This window comes from Arachis stenosperma, chromosome 4 (assembly GCF_014773155.1).
Source record: "Arachis stenosperma cultivar V10309 chromosome 4, arast.V10309.gnm1.PFL2, whole genome shotgun sequence".
NCBI lineage: Eukaryota > Viridiplantae > Streptophyta > Magnoliopsida > Fabales > Fabaceae > Arachis > Arachis stenosperma.
The window spans coordinates 32497567-32502516 of record NC_080380.1 but is presented as its reverse complement, the minus strand read 5'-3'; the positions used below and the strand labels follow the sequence as shown (position 1 = coordinate 32502516).

Below are 4950 nucleotides of genomic sequence, written 5' to 3'. Positions count from 1 at the left end.
TGTTTCTTATCTTTTTCAAAACCACCTAACTACTTCTCCCTCTCTAATTTTCGAAAATACCTCTCTCTTTTTCAAAATTTTTTTTAATTAATTGTTTTAATTTTAATTCTATCTTATCTTTTAATTTTCGAAAATACTAACCCCTTTTTCAAAATTATTTTCGAAATTTCCTCTCTCTTTTCTTATTCTATTTAATTATTTAATTACTAACACTTCTCTTCACCTCTCTTCATCTAAAAATCTGAACCATTCTCCTTTCCTTATCCCCTTTCTTTTTCTACTAACATAAAGGAATCTCTATACTGTGACATAGAGGATTCCTCTTTCTTTTCTTGTTTTCTTCTCTTTCATATAAGCAGGAACAGGGAAAAAGGCACTCTTGTTGAAATTGATCCTGAACCTGAAAGGACTTTGAAAAGGAAACTAAGAGAAACTAAATTACAACAATCCAGAAACAACCTTTCAGAAATTTTCGAACAAGAAAAGGAGATGGCAGCCGAAAATAATAATAATGCAAGGAGAATGCTTGGTGACTTCACAAAGCCAACATCCAAATTTGATGGAAGAAGCATCTCCATTCCTGCCATTGGAGCCAACAACTTTGAGCTGAAACCTCAGCTAGTTGCCTTAATGCAACAAAACTGCAAGTTTTATGGACTTCCATCTGAAGATCCTTACCAGTTTTTAACTGAGTTCTTGCAGATTTGTGAGATTGTAAAGACGAATGGAGTTGATCCTGAAGTCTACAGACTCATGCTTTTCCCTTTTGCTGTAAGAGACAGAGCTAGAATATGGTTGGATTCACAACCCAAGGATAGCCTGGACTCCTGGGATAAGCTGGTCACTGCCTTCTTGGATAAATTCTTTCCTCCTCAAAAGCTGAGCAAGCTGAGAGTGGATGTTCAAACCTTCAAACAAAAAGATGGTGAATCCCTCTATGAAGCTTGGGAAAGATACAAGTAGCTGACCAAAAGATGTCCATCTGACATGTTTTCAGAATGGACCATATTAGATATATTCTATTACGGTCTATCTGAATTTTCGAAAATGTCATTGGACCATTCTGCAGGTGGCTCAAGAACTCATTGACATGGTTGCAAACAACCAATTCATGTACACTTCTGAGAGGAATTCCGTGAATAATGGGATACCTCAGAAGAAAGGAGTTCTTGAAATTGATACTCTGAATGCCATATTGGCTCAGAACAAAGTGTTGACTCAACAGGTCAACATGATCTCTCAAAATCTGAATGGATGGCAACATGCATCCAACAGTACTAAAGAGGCAGCTTCTGAAGAAGCTTATGATCCTGAGAACCCTGCCATGGCAGAGGTTAATTACATGGGTGAACCTTATGGAAACATCTATAACTCATCATGGAGAAATCATCCAAATTTCTCATGGAAGGATCAACAAAAGCCTCAACAAGGCTTTAACAATGGTGGACGCAATAGGCTGAGCAATGGCAAGCCATATCCATCATCTTCTCAGCAACAGACAGAGAATTCTAAACAAAACACTTCTAATTTAGCCAATATAGTCTCTGATCTGTCAAAGGCCACTTTCAGTTTCATGAGTGAAACAAGATCCTCCATCAGAAATCTGGAGGCACAAGTGGGCCAGCTGAGTAAGAAAGTCACTGAAACTCCTCCCAGTATTCTCCCAAGCAATACAGAAGAGAATCCAAAAGGAGAATGCAAGGCTATTGATGTGATCAATATGGCCGAATGCACAAGGGAGGAGGGGGACGAAAATCCTAGTGAGGAAGACCTCCTGGGACGTCCCTCAAGCAAGAAGGAGTTTCCTATTAAGGATCCAAAGGAATCTGAGGCTCATATAGAGACCATAGAGATTCCATTAAATCTCCTTCTGCCATTCATGAGCTCTGAAGACTATTCTTCCTCTGAAGAGGATGAAGATGTGACTGGAGAGCAAGTTGCTCAATATTTAGGAGCTATCATGAAGCTGAATGCCAAGTTGTTTGGTAATGAGACTTGGGAAAGTGAACCTCCTTTGCTCATTTGTGAACTGGATACCTGGATTCAGCAAAAGTTTACCTCAAAAGAAACAAGATCCTGGCAAGTTCTTGATACCTTGTACCATAGGCACCATGACCTTTGAAAAAGCTCTGTGTGATCTTGGGTCAGGGATGAATCTGATGCCATTCTCTGTAATGGAGAAGCTGGGGATCATTGAGGTACAACCTGCCTTGTTCTCATTATAACTGGCAGACAAGTCAGTGAGACAAGCTTATGGAATAGTAGAGGACGTGTTAGTAAAGGTTGAAGGCCTTTACATCCCTACTGATTTCATAATCTTAGACACTAGGAAGGAAGACGATGATTACATCATCCTTGGAAGACCTTTCCTAGCCACAGCAGGAGCTGTGATAGATGTCAACAGAGGTGAATTCGTCCTTCAATTGAATGAGGACTACCTTGTGTTTAAGGCACATGGCCATCCCTCTATGACAAAAGAGAGTAAGCATGAAGAGCTTCTCTCAGTTCAGAGTCAAGAAGAGCCCCCACAGTCAAACTCTAAGTTTGGTGTTGGGAGGCCACAACCAAACTCTAAGTTTGGTGTTAAGACCCCATATCCAAACTCTAAGTTTGGTGTTGGCACTATACAACATTGACCTGATCACCTTTGTGGCTCCATGAAAGCCACTGTCAAGCTATTGACATTAAAGAAGCGCTTGTTAGGAGGCAACCCAATTTTATTTATCTAATTTTTATTTTATTGTTATTTTGTGTTTTATTAGGTAATTGATCATAAGGAGTCACAAAAAAATCATAAAAATTAAAAACAGAATCAAAAACAGCAGAAGAAAAAAATCACACCCTGGAGGAAGCACAGGCTGGCGTTCAACGCCAGTAAGATGCATCTAGCCGGTGTTCAACGCCAGAACAGAGCATCATTCTGGTGCTGAACGCCAAAAACAAGCAACATTCTGGCGCTGAACGCCAGGAATGTGCCTAGAGAAGAAAAGCTGGCACTGAACGCCAGTAACAAGCATGAAACTGGCGTTCAACGCCAGAAACATGCTTTACATGGGCGTTGAACGCCCAGAATGTGCACCACACGGCGTTTAAACGCCAGAATGGTGTGCAAAGGCAATTTACATGCCTATTTGGTGCAGGGATGGAATTCCTTGACACCTCAGGACCTGTGGACCCCATAGGATCACCTCAGGATCTGTGGACCCCACAGGATCCCCACCTACCATATTCCCACCTTACCTCCTAATCCTAGTTTTTGTGATTACTCTTTCCCATGTCACACTTCCCAAAACTCTTCACCAATCACCTCAATTCCTCTTCCCAATCACCCCCTTCACCACTCACATCCATCCACTCTTCCCCATAAACCCCACCTACCTTCAAAAATTCAAAACCATTTTCCCACCCATTCCCACCCTAAATGGCCGAACCTACACCTCCCCCTCTCCCTATAAATACCCTTCCATTCTACTTCATTTTCACACAACACAACCCCCTCTTCTTCCCCTTAGCCGAACCTACATCTCTCCCACTCTACCATCTTTTCTTCTTCTTCTTCTTCTCTTCTTTCTTCTATTGCTCGAGGGCGAGCAATATTTTAAGTTTGGTATGGTAAAAGCATAAGCTTTTTGTTTTTCCATTACCATCAATGGCACCTAAGGCCGGAGTATCCTCTAGAAAAGGAAAAGGGAAGATAAAAGCTTCCACCTCCGAGTCATGGGAGATGGAAAGATTCATCTCCAAGAGCCATCAAGACCACTTCTATGATGTTGTGGCAAAGAAGAAGGTGATCCCTGAGGTCCCTTTCAAGCTCAAGAAAAATGAGTATCCAGAGATCCGACATGAAATCCGAAGAAGAGGTTGGGAAGTCCTAACCAACCCCATGCAACAAGTTGGAATCTTAATGGTTCAAGAGTTCTATGCCAATGCATGGATCACTAGGAACCATGATCAAAGTATGAACCCGAGTCCAAAGAATTATCTCACAATGGTTCGGGGGAAATACTTAGATTTTAGTCCGGAAAATGTGAGGTTGGCATTCCACTTGCCCATGATGCAAGGAGATGAATGCCCCTACACTAGAAGGGTCAACTTTAATCAAAGGTTAGACCAAGTCCTTATGGACATATGTGTGGAAGGAGCTCAATGGAAGAGAGACTCCAAAGGCAAGCCAGTCCAACTAAGAAGACTGGACCTCAAGCCTGTGGCTAGAGGATGGTTGGAGTTCATTCAACGCTCTATCATTCCCACTAGCAACCGATCTGAAGTTACTGTGGATCGGGCCATCATGATTCATAGCATCATGATTGGAGAGAAAGTAGAAGTTCACGAGGTCATCTCCAATGAAATCTACAAAATAGCCGACAAGCCCTCCACCATGGCACGGCTAGCTTTTCCTCACCTTATTTGCCATCTATGTTACTCAGCTGGAGTTATCATAGAAGGAGACATCCTCATTGAAGAGGATAAGCCCATCACCAAGAAGAGGATGGAGCAAGCAAGAGAGACCCCTCACGGTTCTCAAGAGATGCATGAGGAAGCTCATCATCAAGAAATCCCTGAGATGCCTCAAGGGATGCACTTTCCTCCCAACAACTATTGGGAGCAACTCAACACCTCCTTAGAAGATTTGGGCCACAATGTTGAACAATTAAGGGTGGAACATCATGAGCACTCCATCATTCTCCATGAAATAAGAGAAGATCAAAGAGCAATGAGGGAGGAGCAACAAAGGCAAGGAAGGGACATAGAAGAGCATAAGAACATCATTGGTCCTTCAAGAAGAAGACGCCACTAAAGGTGGATTCATTCCTTGTTCTTTATTTCTTGCTGTTTTCGGTTTTTAATGTTGTGTTTATCTATGTTTTGTGTCTCTACTTTATGATCATTAGTATGTAGTAACTATGTCTTAAAGCTATGAATAAAATCCATGAATCCTTCACCTCTCTT

At 41.7% G+C, this 4950-nt stretch overlaps 1 non-coding gene across 1 annotated transcript; it reads right to left on the bottom strand.

Moving 5' to 3' along the window:
* Positions 1–885: 885 nt before the first annotated feature.
* LOC130978393 (small nucleolar RNA R71) lies at positions 886–989 on the bottom strand. The gene has a single exon (XR_009086039.1). It is a non-coding gene; the product is annotated as a small nucleolar RNA R71 (small nucleolar RNA).
* Between the last annotated feature and the right edge of the window lie 3961 nt (positions 990–4950).